Raw genomic sequence first — 27,482 nt, 5'->3', positions numbered from 1 at the left:
TTTTTCTTTTCTAGAAGAATCTCCATTAGTTTCATCAAAAACAACGTGAATAGATTCTTCAACAACGAGAGTTCTCTTGTTGAAGACCCTGTATGCTCTACTAGATGAGGAATAACCTAAGAAGATCCCCTCATCTGATTTAGCACTAAATTTACTGAGATTGTCCTTTCCATTGTTTAAAATAAAGCATCGACAACCGAAAACATGAAAATAACTTATATTTGGTTTCTTACTTTTTATCAACTCATAAGGTGTTTTCTTTAAGATGGATCTAACTAAAGCACGATTTAAAATATAACATGAGGTATTTATTGCTTCAGCCCAAAAATACTTTGGTAGATCCGATTCGCACAACATGGTACGAGCTATATCTGCTAGTGTGCGATTCTTCCTTTCTACCACCCCGTTTTGTTGAGGTGTCCTAGGTGCCGAGAAGTTGTGATTGATACCATTTTCTTCACAAAATTTTTCAAAATACTGATTTTCAAACTCGGTACCATGATCACTCCTAATTGCTTTTAGTTTAAGATTGAGTTCATTCGAAACTCTATTATGAAACTTAATAAAAGCGGGAAAGGACTCATCTTTATGTGCAAGAAATGAAACCCATGTAAAACGTGAAAAATCATCAACAATTACAAGACCAAATTTCTTACCCCCTAGACTAGCAGTTCTAGTGGGTCCAAACAAATCCATGTGAATTAGTTCTAAGGGTTTTGATGTTGAAACTATGTTTTTAGACTTAAAGGAACTTCTTGTTTGTTTCCCTAATTGACATGCAGCATAAATTTTATTCTTTTCAAAGTCTATTTTTGGTAGCCCTTTGACTAGATCCTTTGTAATTAATTTAGAGATTAAATCCATGCTAGCATGCCCTAACCTACGATGCCATAACCAACTAGTCTCATTGACTTTGGGATTCATGGCTACAAGACATTGGCCATCCTTCATGGTGAGATCATCAAGATCTACCATGTAAACATTTCCATGCCTATGTCCTGTGAGTATGATCTCATTATCAATTGGACTACTAATTATGCATAGTGACGATTCAAATGACACTTTAAAGCCCTTGTCACAAAATTGACTTATACTTAATAAATTATGTTTTAGTCCATTAACTAACAATACATTATCAATAAATGAGGAGGGTGATATGGAGATTTTACCAACACCAATAATTCGTCCTTTAGCATTGTCTCCAAATGTGACTAATCCTCCTTCTTTTGATTCCAAGGTGACGAGGAGACTCTTGTCACCGGTCATATGCCTTGAGCAACCGCTATCAAGATACCACATTCTCTTTTTATTTCCGGCTGCAAGGCATACCTGCAAAATGATCATGTGAAGCTCTTAGGTACCCAAGTTTTCTTGGGTCCTTCGTGGTTAGTGTGGTTGGTTCCCTTAGGCACCCATACTTTAGTTATGTTTTTGGCTTTCACAAATGTACTCTTGTTAGTTTGGATTTTTCTTTGAATACAAGAGTAGGCTTTATGTCCATTCTTTCCACAATGAAAACATGTAGGTTTTTCAGTTTTTACATCTTTTGCTTTTACAAAGAAATTCTTTAGATACTTTTGTTGTTTATTAGTTTTATATCCTAATCCGGCTTTATTGAAAACAGCTCTTTGATTTGAAAGAATGAGATTTAATTTTTCAGAGCTTTGTGTGAATTTTTCAACAATTGGTTTGTACTTATGTACCTCATTCTTGAGATTCAAATTTTCTTTAACTAGTTCTTCCTTATCTTTTTTAAGAGATTCAACATTTTGTGCAAGTGAGGTATTATTATCGAATAGGGATTTTACTTGTAGATTTAATTCCTTAATTAGTGTATTTGCCTTTTCATTTTCAATGTTAAGTTTTGAGTTTTTGATTTCTAGGTCAATAGTGTTAATATTTTTAATGCTCTCCTTTTTATTTAATAGATTTTCAATATCTTCCTTTAGTTTTTGATTAGAGGCTTTTAATTCTTTATTCTTTGCTCCTAACATACCACAATCACCCATAAGTTCTTGAAAAGCCTCATATAATTCTTCTAAAGTAAAATTTATAGTTGGGTTTTGACATACCTCATCGTCTTCAAACGCCATGAAGCACAAATTGGCGGTCTCTTCCTTTTCTTCCTCGGAGGATGATGTGTCACTATCATCCCATGTTGCCTTTAACGCCTTCTTCTTCTCCTTTCCAAAATACTTCTTTTGTTGAGGGCATTTGGAACGAACGTGTCCCGGTCTCTTGCAATCATAGCATATGATTGGGTCTCTTTCTTTTTCCTTTTCTTTTTCCCAATCATTTCTCCCTCCAAATTTCTTTCTTGGGAAAGGTTTCTTTCTTCTCATGAATTTCTTAAATTTTCTTACTATCAAGCCCAAGTCCTCATCTTGGCTTTCTTCTTCACTCTCACTACTCTCTTCTTCACACACACTTGAAGTAGCTTTGAGTGCGATTGTCCTTTTCTTCGGCAACTCTTCTTCATGTTGCTTCATTGTGAGCTCATGCGTCATCAATAAGCCCAGTAGTTGTTCTAATCCCAAAGTGTTGAGGTCTTTGGCTTCTACGATTGCCGTGACCTTTGCTTCCCATGCTTTCGGCAAAGACCTGAGAATTTTACTCACAAGTTCCGGGTTAGTATAAAATTTACCCAAACTCTTTAGACCATTAATTATATCGGTAAAGCGAGTAAACATGCATGTGATGGTTTCATTAGGTTCCATCTTAAACAATTCATATTTGTGAACTAGAATGTTCACTTTGGACTCTTTGACTTGATTTGTACCCTCATGGGTAACTTCAAGCCTATCCCATATTTCCTTGGCGGAACTACATGTAGAGACTCTATTGAACTCATTTACATCTAAAGAACAAAATAGTGAGTTCATGGCTCTAGAATTGAGTTGAGCCATCCTATCATCATTCTCATCCCAATCCTCCTCAGGTTTGGAAACTCGAATGCCATTAACCACATGTGATGGTCCTTGTGGTCCCTTGACTATAACCCTCCACAAGGCATAGTCTTGTGCTTGAATGAAGATTTTCATTCTAGTCTTCCAATAGGTATAATTTGTCCCATTGAAGAGTGGAGGTCTATTGGTTGCTTGCCCCTCGGCAGGAACATTGTTAAAGGGTGTTCCCATCTAGATCTTTGGCTAAGACGGTTAGGTCTTTCAAGAAATACACAGAGCACCTGCTCTGATACCACTTGTTGCCCAGAGATGGTCACCCAAGAGGGGGGTGAATTGGGTGTTTTAAAACTCTTCGGCTAATTAAAATTAAAACACACAAATATATGAAATAAGGTAATGATAGTGGGATGAGAAGACACAATCACAAACACACGGTTTTATAGTGGTTCGGAGCTTCCACCGCTCCTACATCCACTCCCCAAAGCGCCTTTGGGTATTTCCACTATAATCCAAGATTACAGTACGGTAGTTTTGCGAGTTTACTACCCAACTCGTTGTTTTACACCGAGCTCACAACAAACCCTAAACCCCCAATTTCTCTTAGGCTTGGGACGCCTTTTCCTTGTTCCAAGTCCCTTGACTTGAACAAGCACTACAATCAAAGAGTTTACAAAAGAGAATAAAAGCTCTAAAAAGCAAATATATCAATTATGAACAATTTAACCCAGAAGAATCTTTTTGCCGTTGGAAGCGTGGGAGATGTTGATTCTTCCGATGTGGAGTGCGTAGGATCGAGTGTGAGCTTTGAATCCCAAGCGCACGAGAGCGGTTGAGCTTGAAATCACAAGAGAACCTTGAATGCACTTGATTTCTACACTTTAATGCTCTCACTCTCTTGAACTTTTCTCTCTTGAATAATTTTGCTTTTGGGTTGGTGAAGAGTTGTTGAGAACCACTTAAGAGGTCCCTTTTATAGCCCAAAAAGCAAATATAGCCGTTAGAAACAAAAAGAGAAGGATTTGAAATTCAAACCAAACCTGAAAAGCTGTCAGTCGCGTCCCAGGCGCTCCGGGGACGTCTCTGCTACAGCGAGAGACGTCTCGCCTACAGGATTTTTACTTTTTACTTTATCTGGGGTCGACTCGGCACTTTACGGGGACGTCTCGGCTTGTCTGCACTTTTTGAGTGGGGACGACTCCGCTTGTTTGGGGACGACTCCGCTTCTTTATCTTTGAAAAATATGTCCTCTGGAATTCCCTGAGAGAGTCGACTCCACTCTTTCAGGGGACGTCTCGGCTTGTCTGCACTTTTATGCATGGGGACGTCTCCGCTATCTCAGGGTCGACTCCGCTTCCTTATCACCGCAGAAACCATTCTCTGGAAAACCCTGAGAGAGCCGTCTCCGCCATCTTGGGGACAACTCAGGAAGTCTCCTTTTTGCTTGCGGGGACGACTCCGCGTACAGCGGGGACGTCTCGCGCATATCCCTTGAAAAACGTCTTTCTGCCGCCACTGAGAGAGTCGACTCCGCTACTGAGAGAGTCGACTCCGCTAACGCGGGGACGACTCGGCAGGTGTCGGGGACGTCTCCAAGTGTGCCAGTTCTTCCTGTTTGTGCCAGAGACGTCTCTGAAACTATCAGGAGACGTCTCGGCTGTCCCTGAACTTTTTCTTTAGCTCAAAATATTCTTCAATAAATTCATAAAAATTATGGGAACTTGCCTAGACATTTCTTAACAATATTCTAAGTAAAACACATGAATTTCTCAATTGAATTGTTAAGATATAATGGAATTTTACTCTAGTGTTTTGTATTCATCAAAATCCATTAGGGGGTCAACAATACGTTGAAGTGGTAAGGGTAAAATTGGAAAGAAATCAAAAGTTAATGGCATAACAGTAGATATGTTGAAGTGTTAGGGGCAAAATGAAAAATTAATAATATTAAACAAAGGGTGAATAGTGCTTTGATGTGATTTAAAGAGGGGTTTGCTGTGGCTTTTGGAATGAAACCGAGAGACAGAGAGGGGGAGTCTCAGGCGTGAAACAGAGAGGAAAGAAAGAAAGAAAAAGAGAAGAAGAAGAAGAAGAAAGAAGAAGAGGAAGGGGATTCGAGGAGGAAAGGGATCCCGGTTGTACTTCCAGCTGAAGGAAAAAGTGTAGATCTCCTTCTCCTCTACGCGAGGACCTCAATTTCCGAAAAAAAAGGTAAATATCCATCTCTATCTAGTCTTTTGATGACATTAGACTATACAAAGGATGGATGTAGTCTAGAGGGGTCGGATAAGGGTTGTAGAGGTGGTTAAAAGAGGAAGAATCGGATTTCGACAAATTTTTCCGGTACTACGGAAAAACTGTGTCGAAGTCCTAACTTCGGTGAATTATTTTGGAGGTCAATCGGCCTCCGATGGTGATGCATGTTACCTTTTTGGAATTCCCTATGAGTGTAAAATGTTAGATAAAAATTTCATCAAATTTGGAGTCTGGAAAATGGATCAAACCCGGGATGAAGTAACCGGCTGTCGGTCCGGGTTACTGTTTATCCGGGTGGAAAAATAGAAAATTTTATGCTATAATAGGGTATTAAGCCTAGATTAAGCTAAGGAGACCTTGTACTCATGCAAGAGAGTCCCTAATACACATAAATGGTGAGTTAATTAATAGAAAAAGAAAAAGAGAAAGAAAAGAAAAGATTTAGGGAACGGGGGAGTTGAATCAATTAAAGTTTCCTATATTATAATTGGCACGTAGATTATGGCCCTTGATACAAAACTAAATGTATTGTAAATGCATGTATCAGTTGGGCAAGAAGCTAGGGAACAAGAGGAAGAAGTTTTCCACTGCCTGCTGTAGATTTTTGGAGGCGTATCAGGGCTGTGCCGGATTGACAGGTGAGTGGGAGTTATGTACTTTGCACCATGAGCATCCTTAATTCATTTTCATGAATGTCGCCAAGTGTGAATTAATTTCACTTGAGCATATTGATTAATATTGTAGTAGATTCTTTTATAATCTTGATTTCCTATGCTTGATTATTATGTACATGTATTTGAGAGAACATTGAGAGGAATTACGAGGGGTTGATGAGTAATCAAATTGATTCCGAATTGTGAAATGATTTCTTTTGTAAATTGATTTCATTTTCTCTATTTCAAAGATTTGTAGAGCCTTTTTAGTGGTATATTGAGTTGTATTGCACTTCCTTGACCCTCACTCCTAACCCTGATGTTAGTTTATGATTGGGTCATGATCGAGTGAGTGGTAGTCTTGATCATACTCCTTTTTAGTAGAGTATTGGGAGGGTGCATTATGGCATTTATGCATGGCTTGGCAGTATCTGTAGGACACCTATAGTCGATGAGGGTTGAACATCGGCCTGTGTGCACATAGTAGCCTTCTGGGTGGGCGGAGCCCAGTCCCTTCCTAGGGGGACACGGCCCTAGGCGTAGGATCGGCCGGTCCTACAACTTATATTCTGCTTGCCGCCGGGCATAGTAAGACCCCGCGAGGTGCAGTATGGTTTTCCGCGGATGTAGAATTTCCGCAAGGTACCGTTTAGTATATAGATGTGAGATGGATTTCTGTTCTGGATACTGTCCAGCATTTACATTATCAGTATGGTGTCTTATCCTGCATATGCATGTGACAGCGGGGAGTTGTTGCTGGTTCGCCTGGGGCGTAAAACCCACCTCCCGACAGCTGTCTAGCATTTACATTATCGATATGGTGTCTTATCCTGCATATGCATGTGACAGTAGGAAGTTGTTGCTGGTTCGCCTGGGACGTAAAACCCACCTCCCGACAGCTGTCTAGTGATGATTTACATATTGGTGTGGTGTCATATTCGATGTATTTATATGGCAGTAGGGAGTTGTTGTGGTTCGCCTGGGGCGTAAGACCCACCTCCCGATAGCTATTTGTCGATGATTCAGCATATTGACACCTGATTTGTATGTTCCAGCATTATGATCTATTGAGCATATTCATGAGTAGCATATATGTTTACTTGATTATTCCATATATGCTTCAGATGAGTTGATATTGATTGTGGTGATATTGATGACTTACTCCATATTCTCTATGTTGAGATCATGTTCATCTTGTTATTGATCTTGAGATTTCACCTCGAGCCATGATTATATCTTGTCTCATGTGCATAGTACTCTCTACTCCACTCACTGAGTATTCATATACTCACTCCCCAGTTTGGTGTTTTTGATTGCAGGGCAGGTATTGTATAGAGAGGAGCAGGATTAGTGGTTGCCTGCTAGCTGTGCCGCTCCATAGTATAGTATAGTATAATGTAGATAAAGGTTTATATATTTTGGTGTATTATAAACCTTCTATTGTATATAGTGTATAGTTACAGTCATAGATCCTGTTGTGGATATGGGTTTGACCATGGATGGAATGGAAACCAGATTTTTATACAGATGAGTTATATGCCTGAGATAATGTATTGATATATATTGTCTAGGTTCATTATGTGACAGATTATGTGATTACTGCTCTGACAGGTAGTGTTGTTGTATGTATTGAGATAATCCTGACAGGTCACTATAGGAAAAGTGATCATTTTGTGCATGTATCATGCCAAATTTTTCAAGATTTATTGATGATTGATAGGTAGTAGGGTTCTACGCGGTGGCTGGTGGCCTTATGCCTACCTGCACCCTAGGACTGTCGCGGCGGCCCGCCGAGAACGGGGCGGGGGTCGTGACAAAAGGTGGTATCAGAGCATAGGTTAAGAAGAGTCCTGTCAGAGCAATAGGATGAGTCAGGATTAAGTATAGGATTATACTATGGAGCATAGGATTTTTCTGTATGTTAATTTATGAGTCATTTATAATTCAGTAAAATATATTTGGGGATAAGACTTAAGAGTTCTTTTTTTTAATTCTTTTAGAGACATATAAAGAATACCTCCAAGGAGAGGATCTGCTCGTCTTGGGAAGGGGATGGAGCCAGATATAGCATTGGATGCGGGTTTTGCACATGTCGAGCCCCAAAGAGAAAAATCTCCTCCTGCTGATAGACGGAGGGTTAATGATCAAGGAGAGGTAGGAAGTAGAGATGCATTGATGGAACAGTTACTGGCGGAGAATCAGGCTCTGAGAGAGCAGATTGCTCGGAGGAAATCTCCTGCCTCGTCAGTAGTATCCATCCCACCTCCTGTACCTGTGCCAAGAAGTTTGGCCAGGCGGGCTCTAGATGATGAGGGGATAGTATAGAAGCGAAGTATGTGTATCCTACCTGTGTGGTAGAGATAGAAGGTAAAACACTTCCAATTTATTTGATTCCCAATACCACACCGAGCAGAATATGAAGAGTAGATACACTCACCCCTTTGAGTAATCAAGTAATTTACTCTTTTAAATTCGAGAACGAATTTTATATAAGGAGGGGAGGATGTAATAACCCCAAAAATTTTTTTATATAAAAAGGGATAGAATAGTCCTTTAAAATTGATATAAGGGGTAAAATTGGAAGGAATCAAAAGATAATGGCATAGTTGTAGATACGTTGAAGTGGTAAGGGTAAAATTGGAAAGAAATCAAAAGTTAATGGCATAACAGTAGATATGTTGAAGTGTTAGGGGCAAAATGAGAATTTAATAATATTAAACAAAGGGTGAATAGTGCTTTGATGTGATTTAAAGAGGGGTTTGCTGTGGCTTTTGGAATGAAACCGAGAGACAGAGAGGGGGAGTCTTAGGCGTGAAATAGAGAGGAAAGAAAGAAAGAAAAAGAGAAGAAGAAGAAGAAGAAGAAAGAAGAAGAGGAAGGGGATTCGAGGAGGAAAGGGATCCCGGTTGCACTTCCAGCTGAAGAAAAAAGTGTAGATCTCCTTCTCCTCTACGCAAGGACCTCGATTTCCAAAAAAAAAAGATAAATATCCATCTCTATCTAGTCTTTTGATGACATTAGGCTATACAAAGGGTGGATGTAGTCTAGAGGGGTCGGATAAGGGTTGTAGAGGTGGTTAAAAGAGGAAGAATCGGATTTCGACAAATTTTTCCGGCACTACGGAAAAACTGTGTCGAAGTCCTAACTTCGGTGAATTATTTTGGAGGCCAATCGGCCTCCGATGGTGATGCATATTACCTTTTTGGAATTTTCTATGAGTTTAAAATGTTAGGTAAAAATTTCATCAAATTTGGAGTCTGGAAAGTGGATCAAACCCGGGATGAAGTAACCGGCTGTCGGTCCGGGTTACTGTTCATCCGGGTGGAAAAATAGGGAATTTTATGCTATAATAGGGTATTAAGCCTAGATTAAGCTAAGGGGACCTTGTACTCATGCAAGAGAGTCCCTAATACACATAAATGGTGAGTTAATTAATAGAAAAAGAAAAAGAGAAAGAAAAAAAAAGATTTAGGGAACGGGGGAGTTGAATCAATTAAAGTTTCCTATATTATAATTGGCACGTAGATTATGGCCCTTGATACAAAACTAAATGTATTGTAAATGCATGTATCAGTTGGGCAAGAAGCTAGGGAATAAGAGGAAGAAGTTCTCCACTGCCTGCTGTAGATTTTTGGAGGCGTATCAGGGCTGTGCCGGATTGACAGGTGAGTGGGAGTCATGTACTTTGCACCATGAGCATCCTTAATTCATTTTCATGAATGTCGCCAAGTGTGAATTGATTCCACTTGAGCATATTGATTGATATTGTAGTAGATTCCTCTATAATCTTGATTCCCTATGCTTGATTATTATGTACATGCATTTGAGAGAACATTGAGAGGAATTACGAGGGGTTGATGAGTAATCAAATTGATTCCGAATTGTGAAATGATTTCTTTTGTAAATTGATTTCATTTTCTCTATTTTAAAGATTTGTAGAGCCTTTTTAGTGGTATATTGAGTTGTATTGCACTTCCTTGACCCTCACTCCTAACCCTGATGTTAGTTTATGATTGGGTCATGATCGAGTGAGTGGTAGTCTTGATCATACTCCTTTTTAGTAGAGTATTGGGAGGGTGCATTATGGCATTTATGCATGGCTTGGCAGTATCTGCAGGACACCTATAGTCGATGAGGGTTAAACATCGGCCTGTGTGCACATAGTAGCCTTCTGGGTGGGCGGAGCCCAGTCCCTTCCTAGGGGGGACATGGCCCTAGGCGTAGGATCCGCCGGTCCTACGACTTATATTCTGCTTGCCGCCGGGCATAGTAAGACCCCGCGAGGTGCAGTATGGCTTTCCGCGGATGTAGAATTCCCGCGAGGTGCCGTTTAGTATATAGATGTGAGATGGATTTCTGTTCTGGATACTGGCCAGCATTTACATTATCAGTATGGTGTCTTATCCTGCATATGCATGTGACAGCGGAGAGTTGTTGCTGGTTCGCCTGGGGCGTAAAACCCACCTCCCGACAGCTGTCTAGTATTTATATTATCGATATGGTGTCTTATCCTGCATATGCATGTGACAGTAGGGAGTTGTTGCTGGTTCGCCTGGGGCGTAAAACCTACCTCCCGACAGCTGTCTAGTGATGATTTACATATTGGTGTGGTGTCATATTCGATGTATTTATATGGCAGTAGGGAGTTGTTATGGTTCTCCTGGGGCGTAAGACCCACCTCCCGATAGCTATTTGTCGATGATTCAGCATATTGACACCTGATTTGTATGTTCCAGCATTATGATCTATTGAGCATATTCATGAGTAGTATATATGTTTACTTGATTATTCCATATATGCTTCAGATGAGTTGATATTGATTGTGGTGATATTGATGACTTACTCCATATTCTCTATGTTGAGATCATGTTTATCTTGTTATTGATCTTGAGATTTCACCTCGAGCCATGATTATATCTTGTCTCATGTGCATAGTACTCTCTACTCCACTCACTGAGTATTCATATACTCACTCCCCAGTTTGGTGTTTTTGATTGCAGGGCAGGTATTGTATAGAGAGGAGCAGGATTAGTGGTTGCCTACTAGCTATGCCGCTCCATAGTATAGTATAGTATAATGTAGATGAAGGTTTATATATTTTGGTATATTATAAACCTTCTATTGTATATAGTGTATAGTTACAGTCATAGATCCTGTTGTGGATATGGGTTTGACCATGGATGGAATGGGAACCAGATTTTTATACAGATGAGTTATATGCCTGAGATGATGTATTGATATATATTGTCCAGGTTCATTATGTGACAGATTATGTGTACTGCTCTGACAGGTAGTATTGTTGCATGTATTGAGATAATCCTGACAGGTCACTATAGGAAAAGTGATCATTTTGTGCATGTATCATGCCAAATTTTTCAAGATTTATTGATGATTGATAGGTAGTAGGGTTCTACGCGGTGGCTGGTAGCCTTATGCCTACCCGCACCCTAGGACTGTCGCGGCGGCCCGCCGGGAACGGGGCGGGGGTCGTGACACCCCCCCCCTTTCCTTCACGGGCCGACTCATCGGTCCCAAACCACCTACACACCCCTCAGGGCCCAACCTCACTCTGGCCCGCCCACCCTGTTTTCTCTGCTGCGGGCCCTGACCCGCAGGCCTTTTGGGCCCAATTTCCTCTCTTCCGCAAGCCCAACCAAGTTGCTATGATCAGATCCAATTGGAGCCGTTTCGAGAGTCCATCGGCTGCAACCACGCCCCGATCGTCGCCCCAGTCCACGAGTACACGATTCTGATTGACTGCATCCGCCACAGGTAACAGGTTCTTCTTTCTTTTGGGCTTGTTTATCTAATTATGTTCTAGTTCTCTTGCATGTAGTCCTATTTTGAAAAATTACTTTCCTGTCAAACTGCAAAACCTAGAACATCTACTACCACACCCATCCTACTTACCCTTTAAATCTAGATATTAAATTAGCACACCTTAGCAACAGGATAATTCTCAACATCCGTCGATCAGATTACTTTAAGATTAGAACGACTGTAATACGTGTTTGCAACCTAACTTCTTACGGTGACTAATTTCCTACTTCAATTCTGAAATAACCAAAGTACAAATTAGTAACATTTAATTTTAAGTTATTTTTATGAAAATTTGCTGATTTCCGAATTCATAGTAGGTTGCATTAGTAGGTTGTCCTGCATTGCATTTGGTAAGGGTTCATTAGTAGCACTGCATGTCACATCACCAACTAGAGTAGTCCCTGCATGCCAACCCGTAGTGGTAGAGAGTACTTACTGACTCTCAGAGTCCCTGCATGACTCACTGACCAAGATGAATTCAAACGAGAGATCCGTGCTCTAGTGCAACACCCTAGGACTCCTGAACCGTCAACCCCAATCGCAGCTTATCCCGAGCTTGGTTTGACTACACCACCTGTAGCTTTTTCCCATCCTCCTAGGAACCAACTTTCTCCTGATCACCAACGCGACCTTGACGAGCGACTACTTCGTACCGTACGAGTAGATGCCCCCACATTTGCTGGTCAATTAGAATCGAGTGTGTACCTTGATTGGAGAGCAGCCATGGATAACTATTTTGAGTGGTACGAAATGACTGATGATAAAAAAGTACGATTCACTAAAATGAAGCTTATTGGGCAAGCTTACTGGTACTGGCATAACGTTGAACATATGCGTGAGACCTAGAGGCCTCTTCGTATCACCACCTGGGAGGATATGAAAGAAAAACTGAATGAGAAGTATCTGTCATTCTCTTACCGACAACGCCTTATGGATAGGTGGCAGAAACTAACTCAAGGGACTTCAACCATTGCCGATTACATTGCACGATTTGAGGAGTTTCACATGAGGTGCAGTGTAATCGAAGAAGAAACTGTTACCCTTTCTAGGTTTCGGGCAGGACTCCGCAAGGAGATCCAAAAAGAATTAATCCTCCGAGAGATTACCACCCTTGGCCAAGCATATTAGTTGGCTCAAGATGTGGATAGTTTCTTACGAATCCCTGCAGTGAGGCGTACCGACTCTCGGTCCATACCCCCAGGAGCCCGATCTAATCAAAGCTATTTTCTGCAATCCAGACCATTTTCCAACCATCCTAATCAGCCCGGCTCTTGCCAAGCACCGACTAGGCCGTTCCCGATGCCTGCTCAAAGTCCGTCAACTGATAAAGGAAAAGGCATACTAGATTCCAACCCGTCATTAAGAAGTCAAACCCAGTGTTTCAGGTGCCAAAAGTTTGGCCATATCGCGTCCCAATGTAATGCCAAGACAAGTTTATGAACCAAACATCGAGGATTTCATAGAAGACATTGGAGATGAACAGACCGGGTTAGAGTTTGTTCAGACTGAATCCCAAAATGAGCCCACTGATCGGAATGACCAAAACCCTAGGCTCCATGTAGTTAGGTGTACTCTAGCTCAAACCAAGACCGAACAAGATTGGTGTAGAACATCCTTATTTTACACGTTTATTAAGATCAATGGTAAAACATGCAAAATCCTATTTGATAGCGGGAGTTGCATCAACGCCATTGCGTCTGGAGTTGTTTTCCGCCTCGGTCTGAAATCTACCCCTCATCCCAACCCATATAAGGTAGCCTGGGTAGATAAGACGTTCATCTCAGTGTCGAAAAGATGCATTGTCCCGATTCAATTTCTATCTTATAAAGACGAGATCTGGTGCGACTGCCTTCCGATGGACGTAGGTCAAGTCATTCTAGGAAAACCTTGGTTATATGATAGGGACGTCACCCTTCATGGTCGGTCGAATTCGTGTAGCTTTATGTTCCAGGGTCGAAAAATTATACTAAATTCATTGCCTCCTAGAGATCCCGCCCCTGAAAAGAAAGGTGCTACACCATCGAAAGATGAGTCACTTCACATCATTACTTCGAAAGAGGTAATGAAAGATATCGAACGCCAATCACCTGTGTTCGCTCTTGTGGCTAGAGTTATCAATGTGGAGTCAAATTCCGAGCATCCGGCCGCAGTAGTTCCCCTGTTGGAGGAGTTTCACTCTGTTTTTCCTAAGGATCTTCCAGATACACTCCCTTCGATGCGTGATATTCAGCACGTAATTGATCTCATTTCTGGAGCATCTTTGCCAAATCTTCCCCATCATAGGCTAAACCCAAACGAGCACACTGAACTGAAACGTCAAGTTGACGAACTCTTCACTCGAGGATATATTCGTGAGAGTTTGAGTACCTGTGCTGTACCTGCACTCCTCACTTCCAAGAAAGATGGCTCTTGGAGGAAGTGCGTCGATAGCCGTGTTATCAATAAAATTACGGTTAAGTATCGTTTTCCCATTCCCAAGTTGGACGACCTTTTGGACTATATGTCTGGTGCTACAGTTTTTTCCAAGATCGACCTAAAGAGGGGGTACCACCAGATTCGGATTCGTCCTGAGGATGAATGAAAAACTGCCTTTAAAACCAAAGATGGACTCTACGAATGGCTAGTAATACTTTTCGGATTAACAAATGCTCCTAATACTTTTATGAGGGTGATAACACAGATCTTTCGACCTTTCTTGAATAAATTTATCGTTGTATATTTTGATGACATCCTCATCTATAGTCAAACTCAAGAGCTCCATCTCTCACACTTAAGGCAGGTTTGTGATGTCCTGCGGAGAGAAAGCTTCTTTGCAAACCCTAAGAAGTGTACCTTCCTGACTGATCACGTCACTTTCTTAGGGTTCATAGTGTCTTCCAAGGGTGTCTCCGCTGATCCGAAAAAAGTAAGCGCGATAGTCGATTAGCCTGAACCCAAGACCCTAGCAGAAGTACGTAGTTTTCATGGTCTGGCTACTTTCTATCATCGCTTCATTAGAAATTTTAGTTCGATAATGTCTTCCATTACAGATTGCATGAAGAAAGAAGACTTTATCTGGACTAAGTCGGCATCCCAAGCATTTAAAGAAATTAAGCAAAGGATGACCGAAGCACCTGTCTTGCGCCTCTCTGATTTCACTAAGGTATTCGAGGTCGCATGTGATGCCTCTAGCATTGGCATAGGTGGCGTGTTAAGCCAAGAAGGTCACCCTGTCTCGTTCTTTAGCGAAAAGTTAAGTGACGGCAGGTTGCATTATTCCACCTATGATAAGGAATTCTATGCGGTAGTGCAAACTTTACGACATTGGCGACACTACTTGCTACCGCAAGAATTTATCCTGTATTCCGACCATGAGATTTTAAAGTATCTCAATTTCCAAAAGAAACTGAACCTTCGACATGGCCGATGGATTGAGTTTCTGCAAGCCTATACTTTTGTACTGAAACATAAAGCTGGAGTTGAGAACAAGGCTGCTGATGCGCTCAGTCGACGGATCATTCTCCTATCCGTGATGAGCACTGAAGTAATTTGTTTTGAATAGATCAGGAAACAATATACCACCTATCCCGATTTTAGTGATGTATACCAGACCCTACGAGATGGAGTAGAGAGAGAACAAGATGATTTCTTTTTACAAGATGATTATCTTTTTCGCTTCGACCAATTGTGTATTTCTCGAACCTCATTGAGAGATTTTCTAGTATGGAAAATACACGCTGGAGGACTGTCTGGACATTTCGGGAGAGAGAAAACCATTGAAATGGTGGAAAGACGTTTCTTCTGGCCGAGTCTCAAGAGAGAAGTGGCCAAAATTGTCGGTCAGTGTCGCACATGTCAACTAGCCAAACAATGTAAACAGAACACTGGTCTTTACTCTCCACTACCTGTTCCTGATTATCCGTGGCAAGATGTTAGCATGGATTTTGTGTTAGGGCTTCCACGTACCTCGACCAAACACGATTTCATTTTTGTAGTGGTGGACCGATTCTCTAAAATGGCTCATTTTCTTCCATGTTCTAAGACTTCCGATACTTCTAGGATTACGAAACTCTATTTTAACAAAGTCGTTAGACTCCATGGCCTCCCAAAATCTATTGTGTCCGATAGGGATATTAAATTTATGAGCTATTTTTGAAAAACTCTTTGGCACATAATGGGTACCAAATTAAAATTTTTCTTTGCCTATCATCCCCAAACTAATGGCCAGACAGAAGTTGTCACCCGAAGTCTAGGGAATCTTGTAAGATGTCTGCTAGGTGAGCATGCTAGGACTTGGGATCTCGTGTTACCAACCGCCGAGTTTGCATATAATATTTCGGTCAATAGGACCTTAGGCATGAGTCCTTTCGAAGTGGTAAATGGATATAAACCTAGGCAACCCATAGACTTGATTTTCATGTCTCATCAACATAGAGTCTCTGAGTCTGCACAATCATTTGCTTCACACCTGCATTCATTGCATCAGGAGATCAGCAAATATATTCACTCTAATAACTTAAAATATAAATCCCTTGCTGATTTGCACAGACGTTATAAATAATTGAATGTAGGCGATTATGTCATGGTAAGAATTAGACCTGAACGACTCCCTTTGGGAACGTTCAAAAAGTTGCAATCTCGGAGTGCGGGACCGTTCAAAGTTCTAAAGAAAATCAGTTCAAATGCTTATGTTGTAGATCTTCCTGAAGACTATGGGATTAGTGCGACATTTAATATTGAAGATTTAGTCCTTTACAAGAAGTCCACATTCATTCCTTCTGATCCTTTTGTTGATACACCCGTTGTTGTTGATCACCCTGACTCCGCACCTGCTATTGAGCCTCCATCTTCAAAGTTTCATGCATGCAGAGAACACATAAAACATATATTAGATAAGCAGGTTATTTCTACCAGGAGAGGAAGCTACCAACGTTACCTTGTTCGGTGGAAAGGTCGACCCGAATAAGATGTGACGTGGATTTCGCGAGCCGAGTTGTAGCGCCTTGATCCTGATCTTCTGGAGCAGTACGACAGCCGGCCAGATCTGCACTCGACGAGGTAGAGTTTTTTTCCATCCGAAAGGAGTTGATGGGGACATCAGCTAGGCCACCATTTTATTTGCATGTTTATTTTATTATTTTATTTCTGGGCTTATTTGTATTTTAGGGCTTATTTGTGGTTTATTTGTGTTATTTGTGGGCTTATTAAGATTTATTTCTGTGTAAGGGGGTTTATGCAAATTGTGTATTTGGGCCCTATATATAGAGAACTATTTTTATGATGAGATTTTTAATGAAGGATTAACAATTTTCCCCCACGTCTTCCCCTCCTCTCTTCCTCCTTCCCTTCTCCTTCTTCTCTTCTTCTTCCTCCTTCTCTTCTCCGTCTTCTTTTGCTTCCATTTTAAAGTTACAACACACGACAATAATCTTAAGAGTGCATCGTCGCCGCTGCAGCCGTTGTTCTCGGATTTGGTTCGGCATCACTAGGGCAGCCTCTGCCCCACCCGATGTATTTTGAGAGCTGACGACATTTTGATGGAGATATCTGAAGTTTGGTCAAAGGATGCATCTTCTTTGGGATGAGGCATATCTATTAGGAGGCAAACAGACTAGTGGAATGGATAGTTTCCTTCGTGGTTGATCATTTTGGTGGAGTTCTTTGGACTAGTGAGGTGCATATGCTAAAGGCTTTTCTTTTTTTTTTTGCTAAGGCAGGCAAGTCAAACTACACGAGAACGAACACACCCAAGAAAATCAGAAAATAGAATATCATGGAATGCTCTAGGCAAATCCTCTTTCCAGGTCCACAGGGTGCCACCGAAGTGATTGGCCGCATAAGTGGCCACCCAATCTGCAACACTATTGGCCTCCCTAAAGACGTGCTTGGCCTGAAAAGCCACCTCGTCTCCACCCATCGACCAGATATCCCAAAGAAGGGGATGGTCCCCACCCAGGCCACTCAGCCCCCCTGGATCCAACTTATCACTGTGACCGAGTCACCCTCTATGATAATAGAGTTGGCTTGCAGCACCCGTCGAGCATAGCGAATGCCCGCCCAAGCCGCTTGCAGCTCAGCTCTAGAAACAGTGGTGTCCGAAAGATGACAACCACCAGCCGCCACCATCCTCGAGCGTGAGTCCCTAATAACGAAACTTGCGCCCCCTCTGTGCTCTTCATCCAATACTGACTCGTCGAAGTTGACCTTAAGGAAGCTCGAGGGTGGGGGCTCTCAGGTGACGAACACCATCCGTGGCGCTATCTGAGCATAAGGAGAGTCCCAAATTTTTCGAGCTATCAAAGGCTCGCCTGCAGGGGTATGCTAAAAAAGCTTTGCTACCTGTGCTCGGCCCTGCTCCATCGCAAACCGCGGAGACAGGCTCCATTCACCAAAAGTTCGAGCATTCTGGCCAACCAGATTTGGTAGTCAATGCAGGTTGTTCCAAAAGCCATATGATGCAGCTAGGGGTTACTAGATAATCGTCGGATAGCCAGCACAAACTGGTCCCTCTGGCCATAGGCCTCTTATGGGAACCCGAATAACTGCCAGGTTCCGTTCGCCCACCCACACCGAAAGAGCATGTGGTCGACGGTCTCGTCGTCCTCACACCATGCACAATGTGGGGGTATGCTCCCCCCTCGTCTGCTCAGTATAAATCTCATCGAAAGTCTATTCTAGACTACCTTCCAAAGGAACAGAGTCAGTCTCGGGTGCAGACCAAATCGCCAGACCCAAGCACAATCCGGGCCTATCTCATGATCCAACTCTAGGACTCGGGCGATGCCCCTACCCTAATCCTGGTCCTGAGTGAGTAGGTCGCTCACTCGTAGACCCTCGACCCCCTCCGGGTTGACCATGGTCGGCCATAACCTCAACGATAGGACATCCATCCACGTGTCTCCCACCACATCAATGCTCTTTCCATCACCAATCAGCCAACTAGTGTTAGCCCAAGCCATCGGTAGATACCTCCTAATCTCACGCCACATAATGGAGACCGACCTCCCACGCTGAATATCCTTCACCGGCCCTACTCGACCATATCTGGCAGCCATAGCTTGACTCTAGAGGCCCTAAGGCTCAAGAAGGAAATACACCGCGTGTCGGACAATGATTGCCGCGTGCCTAGCCTGAAGAGACTGTAGTCTGAGGCCACCTTCCCCGAGGGGCTGACAAACACTGTCCCACGCGCGCCCCATGACTCCCTCCAAATGAACCCCAAAGGAAGCTCTGTAGGAGCTGCTCAATCCCGTTTACCACAGTCAATAGTAGCACCGTGTTGGCCATAAGATACACAAGCATCAAGCTCAGTACTGACCAAAGTCAACCTGCCTATCATGAAAAGGGATGACGCCCGCTACCCATCCAACCTACTCTGAATCTGCTGCACTAGTCTAGGGCACTCAGAGACCTGCAACCTTCTTCTAGTGATGGGTATACCGAGGTAGCTTCAGACACCCTCTTGCTTCGGAATCTCCAGGATCCCCCTAATCTCCCCCCTAATGCCACAGTCAGTACTTGGGCTAAAAGAAATGGATGACTTCTGGAGGTTAACTCACTGACCCAAAGCAGCATAATATTCCACCACCACTCCTCTAAGGACCAATGCTTCCCTCACTCGCACCCTGACCACAAGAAGGCAATCATCAGAAAAAAGTAAATGAGAAATGAGCTGGGCTTCCAGGCCAGGAACATAAGCTTCAATGGCTCAGGAGGCGCAAGCAGCCTGCAGGGCGCGCGACAGTGCATTAGAGCACATGATGAACAAAAACGGGGTTAAGGGGCATCCATGTCGCAACTCTATAGTAGACTGGAAGAAAGACAATAGCGTGCCGTTGACCAAGATAAAGAAACTGGGCCTCCGAATGCAGCCCAACACCCAGTCAATCCAGATACTATAGAAACCAAAACTCTCTAATGCACGTCGGAGGAAACACCAATGAATCCTATCATAAGCCCGCTCCATATCTAGCTTGAGGGCCATTAGACTCCGCCACTCTGGAGCCCACTGGAGGTCTCGTCATCTCCTGGGCTAGCATGACATTGTCCAAGATACTCTTCCCCCCCACAACTGCCCCATGTTCTTGGCTGTTAATAGCCGGCAACAAGGGTTTCACCCTCCCCACTAAGATTTTTGCCACAACCTTATACAAGGTAGTACACAAGCTGATGGGCCTAAAGTTGCTAGGTTCCGTCGCATCCTAGTGCTTAGAGATCAGGGTAACATAAGTAGCCTTCCAGTCCTCAGCCATCATAACCCGACTGAAAAAATATTGAACTGTTTCCACTACTGATCTCTGAATGATCCACCAATACTTTTGAAAGAATAGTGGTGGGAAGTCGTCCGATTTCGGGGCCTTATCCTTCGCCAAGGACCAGATCGCCTCCTACATCTCCCTCTTTGAGATAGGCCTCACCAAAGTCTTGGTCTCCACATCTCCTATTTGAACGTCAGGTCTCGAGATACATACTATGTCCGCCTTGTCTCCCTCCTCTGTCCACCTAGACCAAAAAAAGTTGAATAAGACCCTACTGACAGCGGCCTCACCCTCCACTCGCTGACCCGTCTCATCGCGTAAGGATCGGATCATGCTCCTCTGCCTCCTGATAGCCGTCGACGAGTGAAAAAATTGAGTGTTTCGATCCCCCTCACAGACCCACTGAATCCTTGATTTTTGCCTCCAAAACACCTCTTGCTGTTGTAGAAGTAAGTGATGTGTGGCAAGGAGATCCCATAAGGTAGCCATATCAGACTTTGGGAGTTCGCCCCCCCTCCCCTCCCCCCCCCCCCCAAATCTTCCTCCCCCCCCCCCCCCCCCAATCTTCTCTATCCTTCATATTTGCTATAGAAACTTCCACCTCCTCTAGTCTGCGAAAGATGTTCCCCAAAACCTTTCGGTTCCACCGGCGTAGCTGCCTCTTAGTAAACTCTGGTTTCCTCAAGGCCTTCTACATAACATCGCCTCGGACCGATAGAGCCCAGGCTGTCCTGACGTATCCCATGGGGTAGGACAACCATATTTTTTGAATCGAAATGGGGGGGCGATGACTCGAGACCGAGTCTATAGAGATCAGCAGCAGATGGTGGTCCGACACAATACGGGATGGGTGTCTCACATGGTATAGGTAGGGAACCGGAGGACCCAATCCGAGGACACCATGACCTTGTCGATCCGTTCTCAGACCCTAGCTCTGCCCATCTAGTTATTGCACCACATGAAACGCGAACCGATATAGCCAAGATCCACCAGCCCATTGCACGACACGAAATTCCGAAATTTCCTTCTATCCACTGAATCAGTAACCTCCCTGCCCCCCCTTTTCTCACTGGGGCTCAGGATGCAATTGAAATCCCCAACTAGAGCAATGGGAATGCCTTGGGATACCAAGGTAGTGATCTCATCCCATAGCACTTGTCGGGTCCTGTAGTCAGTACTGGCATAAACCCCGCATAGCACCTATGGATCCACATTGGGCTTAAAGATGACCATGATAACCTATTGGGTGCAATTGCGGAAGACATCCACCGTTGCCACCCCTCGCTTCTATGATAACTGGATCTTAGGGGATCAAATATATATATATATATATACTCGAAATCTCACTTATTAGAGTCTATTGTGGAAGAATCTTCTGAGGAATTGGCCATGATATATCTGATCAATGTATAATATCATGAAAAATGGATACAAATTTTTGACTGCTACTTAGTATCGGCAATGGGTCTGAAAAAGTATTTAAAAGGGTAAAATTTAGATATTTGCACCCTGTCAAAGTAAGGAACCATAGCATATATGTTTGGAACAGATTCTATTTTGAGCGATTTGAAAAAGCACTATCTCGTTGAAAGATTCTATACATCTACCATTTCTCAACGCATTTCTTTGAAAACTAGTAGTTCGCTCCGTCAATCCTCCAGGACCCAAATAACTCAATATTTACCTATGAACGATTTGTGCCAATGGATTAGTTCTATCCAAAACTTGAGATAATGGGTGTAGGCCAAAAAACGATTCATAAGTGGTTGTTAATGAAGTTGAATTTACCAAATTTTGAGGAGTCGGTATTAATTTATGCCTGATTGCTCCACATATAGTTCCTTGAACCGTATTTTTTAAACGAACAAGAGCCAATCTGAATTGATCCTACAACAGGTCTGCTACAGGACAAATACGTTTATTTTTCAAGTGATTCATATCGTCAAGTGTATCCATTCCAAATTTCATTCCGATCAAATGATCCACATCAGCCAATACATCTCGTGGTAACAAAAATGTATTATTCTGATGTATGTGTGTGTGTATATATAATGGAATCGAACTATCAAGTTTTCATATACCATGCACTCCCCTGCTAAAATCTATATCGGCAATTGAATAACTTTTTAATAAAAAAAAGGTCACAGGACAACCATTTTTTTTTCACTTCTCATGTGTGTCCCATGTGCTAAGGACCACAAAAATTAGAAGCAAAATACAGTTTTAGATGAACATAACTAATGCAACCTTCTCCCGTGCAAGGACCAGTAATACTACAACATGATAAGTCACGAATAGGATCAAACATTATCTAGTCGACAGTTTAAAAAAAAAACGAAATTAAAAATGCTCAAAAATTAAAGTCGTAGTCGGCAGGATTCGAACCTGCGCGGGCAGAGCCCACATGATTTCTAGTCATGCCCGATAACCACTCCGGCACGACCACAGGTGACGAATGTGGTGCTTTACATATTATATTGGGATCTTGTTTCCCTTACAGAACCTACCTTCCCATCCAGTGCTCCATCCTTTTCCATTAATCCGTCAACTCATAGACCTTTTAGTTCCTTGTTATCCCTCAGGTATCAGTGCCACTACCATGCTCCTACTTGAATTCTACTTTCTTCACTTACAATTCTTCTACCTCCGCTTGATTTCTGAATCCATGCTTGATTTAATGTTCCGTGATCTAGAATTTTAGGCCATTTGCTCATGATATATGTTATTTTCAGTGAGACAAAATGCATGTGATAAACTGATAATTCGGTTAACTTGAGGAAAACCAAAGCTGCTAAATCCTCACACAAGGAATAATATTTTAGAACTACAACATTATTCTTTATTGATCCCTTATTTGATTTTGATGAGTCCAAAACACATGAGTATATTTCTTATTGTACTAATGAATTCAAGTGAGTGTTACAGGCATAAATACTGCTAGAATTGAAAGAGATTCATTAGAAAATAGTTTAAGAACCTTAAGACTTGTTTTTTTTTCTTGTGTTGGAATTTTTTTTGTCTTTGGTCTGCACTCGAGTCGTCCCCTACTGTTCACGAGACGTCTCTCGCATAAGTTTGTTGTCTAGCACATCCTCGAGTTTACTCCTAGATAGCACGAGCTGACTCCAACAGAAAAAGATAGAGAAGTGCTTTTAATGTCACAGTTTCCGAGTCGACTCCTAGATAGCACGAGCCAACTCCCACAGGAAAAGACAGAAAAATGTTTTCAATACTACAGTTCTCGAGTTGACTCCTAGATAGCGCGAGCAGACTCCTATAGAAAAAGATAGAGAAGTGCTTTAACACTATAATTTTCGAGTCGACTCCTAGATAGCGTGAGCCGACTCCAACAGAAAAAGACAGAGAAGTATTTTCGATGGTACATGTTGCCCAAGATAACAACCCAAGAGGGGGGATGAATTGGGTTTTCTAAATTTTTAGGACCTTAATTAAGTTGATAGATGGGATTGTTTTGGCTTGTATTAAAGTATATAAATGCAGTGAAAGCAAAATAAACACAATGCAAACACAAAAGACCTATAGTAGTTCGGTGCACCCCAAGGCATCTACGTCCACTCCCCAAGCGTTTCCTTGGAAATTCACTATAATCCCTCGAATTACAGTTAGATTATTTTACTGGGCTCACAATCCAAAAATCCTACAATTGGTTTTACGGGATCTCCAATTAAACCTAACAATTGGTTTTATGGGCTCACCAACAGACCTTACAAAGAGAAATAGAGAAAAAGTTTGAAGCTCCTAAATGAGCAAGTAATACAATAATGCACTTAAAAAAGAGGTAAAAGAATAGTTATCACTTTGTAGATTGCTCTTCTCTTCTTTGCCAATGTTGCTTCACTCCTCAAGGGGTTGGTAGAGCTCTTAAAGACACTTAAAGACCGCTCAACCACCTTCTTTTAGAAGTTGAATGAAGCAAATAAATGAAGAACACTTAGACTTTCTTTTCTTTTGAATGCACTCTTGATTTTTGCAAAAGATGTTTTTCTCTGATGAATAGTAGCTCTTAAATACTTCTTCAACCCCTATTAGTCACTTCTTAGCTATTGGAATGAAGAAACTAGCCATTTCTAGCCGTTGAAGCACCAAAAAGTACATTTGCAGAACTAGCCGTTATGCTGTCAGTCGTGCTGGGGTCGACCTGAGCATATCTGGGGTCGGCTCGAGCTACTGTTCCATAGACTGGGGTCGGCTCGAGCTACTGTTCCATAGACTGGGGTCGGCTCGAGTGTTACTGGGGTCGACTTGAGCTTGGCTGGGGTCGACCCTCTCAGAAAATTGAGAGAGTAGTTTTTCCGACTTTTCAGGCTAGGGTCGACTCGAGCTACAGTGGGGTCAAGTGGGGTCGACCCTCTCAGGAAATCCAGAGAGTTGTTTTTCTGATGTTTCAAGCTGGGGTCGAGTCGAGTATACTTGGGGTCGCTCTAACTTTCTCGGAGTCGGCTCTAGAATCAATTTTTTGATGTTCACTTGTTGGGGTCGACTGAAGCTTCAATGTCATTTTCTGGGGTCGACCCGAACCATGTGCCAAGTGTGCCAATGGTGACATAGGCTTGCCAATGATGTGCCAAATGTGCCAGAGTCGACTCCAATTCTTCTAGGGTTGACTCCAACTCTGTGCCAAATGTATCAAGGTGTGCCACAGCATGCCATAACGTGCCAAATATATCAGAGTCGACTCCAAACTTTCTGGGGTCGACTCTAACCCTGATTTTCTGCATCTTAAGGTTAGTTTAGCACATTAAAGCAATAAAAGACATCGCAATTGATTTAGGATGCTTGGTACATAAAGGTTTCATCTCTTTGACTGGCAAAAAGACAGAATTGCCCTTTATAAAAAAACTTCACTCTTAATTTAGTCAAACTGAAAATTAAGTTTTTTCCGAAGTTCTTCTAAAAGATTTATCCTAAGATGAATTCTTGAGAGTCCTTTTAAACGTAGTAGAAGAGTGTATCATGGATGTATCGAGTATGTAGAATGTATCAAGAATGTATCGCTTCTTTCTTTTTTGAGTGTTTATATACTTAATCACTTAAGTTAATGGCATTAGTACTTCCATATGGCCTTAATGGCTTTGTAAACATCAAAATAACATTAAGATTCTCAATGCAGTACCCGAGTCGACTCCTACTATTCACGAGTCGACTCCAATAGGAAAAGACAGAGTCTTTTTTAACAAGGCAAAGTGCGAGTCGTCTCTATAACTTCATGAGCCGTCTCCCATAAAAGAGGGGAAAATTCATTTTTGAAGAAGTCAAGGGCGAGTCAACTCCCGACATTCACAAGCCGACTCTTACAGGAATCGACAGAGAACCATTTTGAGAGAGCCCAATAATCTCGAGTCGACTCCAAACAAACTCGAGCCGATTCCTATCTCAGCCGAGCCGACTCGAAGACTGGCGAGACGACTCGAATCCCAATGGATAGTGTGTCAGGACACCCAGAAATGTCAAGACGGCTCTATTTCCCTCTCCAACGGCTAGTTCTCTGGGAGAAGTGATAAAAGAGGTGAACCCAAGTGTTTTTGAATATATAATACACATTACATTGAGAGCATTCAAGAAAATCACCTACCAAAGAAAAGTTAGAGCTATTCAAAACAAAGTGAAAGAGTTATTGCAATCCAAGCGAAATCAGAGTTTTCTTTTCATTCAAAGCTCATTCAAGTGATCCTCAACCACCAGAACATTCAAGAGAGGGTTAAGTAAAAGAGAAGCTAAGTCTTACATCGACAGATTCTGTTTAGAGGCTTCTTCCCTTTACGATTCAGTATATATTGTTATATTTGCTTTTCAAGAAACTTGTAACTGTCTTAAATACTTTTCAACTACTTCTTGTTACTTGATACAATCAGGAGATTGAATCAAGGGGAAAGGCATAGTCCGAGCCTGTGAATCGGACTAGGTTGTTTGTGAGTCCGAAAAACAAACGGTTTGGTTTTAGTCGGTGAGCCAGAAAAAATCGACTGGGTTCATTGTGATTCCGAGAAAACAAGTTAGGTTGTGAGCTTGTAAAACAACCAGACTGTAATCTGAGGATTATAGTAAACTCCCAAGGGGAAGCTTGGGGAGTGGACGTAGGAGCAAGAGTTGGCTCCAAATCACTATAAAATTCTATATGTTTGTGAGGTGGATTATCTTTTCTTGATTCTTTACCGCTTTCTTATAATTGTTTAATTGCATTTGTTTAAAATCAAGAAAACTTTCATAAGTGAATTAAATAGTCTAAATTTAACTAGAACCCAATTCACCCTTCCCCCTCTTAGGTTGTCTTCTAGGCAACATTCTTCCATTCATAGGTACTATTATATATTATCCAATAATTGGCAAATTGAGCACCACCACATTATAACCATATGCAACGCTATCCTACAATAACAACCTGTAATGATGAGCTATTTATACCTCATCTTAATTGGTTGAGACTTGGGATGCAAATGAGTCGAGCTAAGTCGAATAGCTAGAGATTCAAGCTTTACTTGATTTAAAATACTCAGGCTCAAAACTTTACTCGAGATCAATAGAGTCTTAATAATTCAAGCTCAAGCTTGGCTTGATGAAAAAATGCATTACTTAAGTTCGACTCGACTTGACTCAAACGTCAATCAAGCCATACTCGAGCTCATATTCCCGAATTGTTTTGTTGACAATGGGCTACCAACAAAAGTTACAGCGTTAGAGACAAACTCAAGAATGTGTCCATGAGTGAGGAGTCAATGTTCGTGTTTATTTTTGCTAAGTCTTGGGATTTTAGTCTAACAAATATAAAAGATGATGAAGAAGAAGAGGAAGACTGTTTGGAGGTTTCCTATACTTGCTTTGTTTTCTTGGAGGCTACTATCGACATCTATTTTGGTGCATGCATGATTTATTGACATCTAGAAGTACAATTGTCATCTAACACCAAGGTGTCACATGTGAAAGATATAGTACTGGTGTTTGTGCTACGTAATTTAATCTCAGGACATTTGATGGGGACATCAGAGCCGTTCGTTCGCGTCCGCACCAGGGGATGACATCACTATGGCTAGGATAGGATTCTGAGCCTCCGGATTGAGTCAGACCCGGATTGGGTCCATTTGAGTTTGAGTTACTTTTATTTTATTGCATTATTTACTTTTTTTTAGTCAAATCAATTTGGTCAGTTGTTTTATTATTAGACTAGTCAATTGGGTTTATGTAATTGGGTCAATTTAGTGGACCAATTTTGGTATGGGATTAATTGATGTAAGGGTCAAAATTTAGTCAGTGTCAATTGATTGATTTGGTCAATTGATTACTTGACTTGGTCAAGATGTAAGATCTATATAAAGATCACCCCTCTTATGTATGAGGAACTTGATTGAATGAAAAAATCCTAGCCTCTTTCTTGTTCTTCTTCTTCTTCCTATGTCTCTATAATCTCTTCTTCCTTCTCCCTCCCTTCTTCTTCCTCTTTCTCTCTTCCTCCCTACAGTGGTCTGCAATCAACATCTCATCTAAAAAATATATGTAATTAAATTAGCTTTTCCATGAAGTATGTAACAAAAATTATCTAAAAGAGCAGTTGAAACGAGTGAAATGGAAAAGTTAGATTGTCACGATTGCAAAAATAA

The 27,482-nt window shown here is 41.8% G+C and overlaps 1 non-coding gene across 1 annotated transcript; it reads right to left on the bottom strand.

Moving 5' to 3' along the window:
• Positions 1-22,233: 22,233 nt before the first annotated feature.
• TRNAS-AGA (transfer RNA serine (anticodon AGA)) lies at positions 22,234-22,315 on the bottom strand. The gene has a single exon. It is a non-coding gene; the product is annotated as a tRNA-Ser (tRNA).
• Between the last annotated feature and the right edge of the window lie 5,167 nt (positions 22,316-27,482).

Source organism: Phoenix dactylifera, chromosome 11 (genome assembly GCF_051530095.1).
Source record: "Phoenix dactylifera cultivar Ajwa chromosome 11, Ajwa_hap1_PhDact_Kaust_v1.1, whole genome shotgun sequence".
Taxonomy (NCBI): domain Eukaryota; kingdom Viridiplantae; phylum Streptophyta; class Magnoliopsida; order Arecales; family Arecaceae; genus Phoenix; species Phoenix dactylifera.
This window is presented reverse-complemented; position numbering and strand designations above follow the sequence as displayed.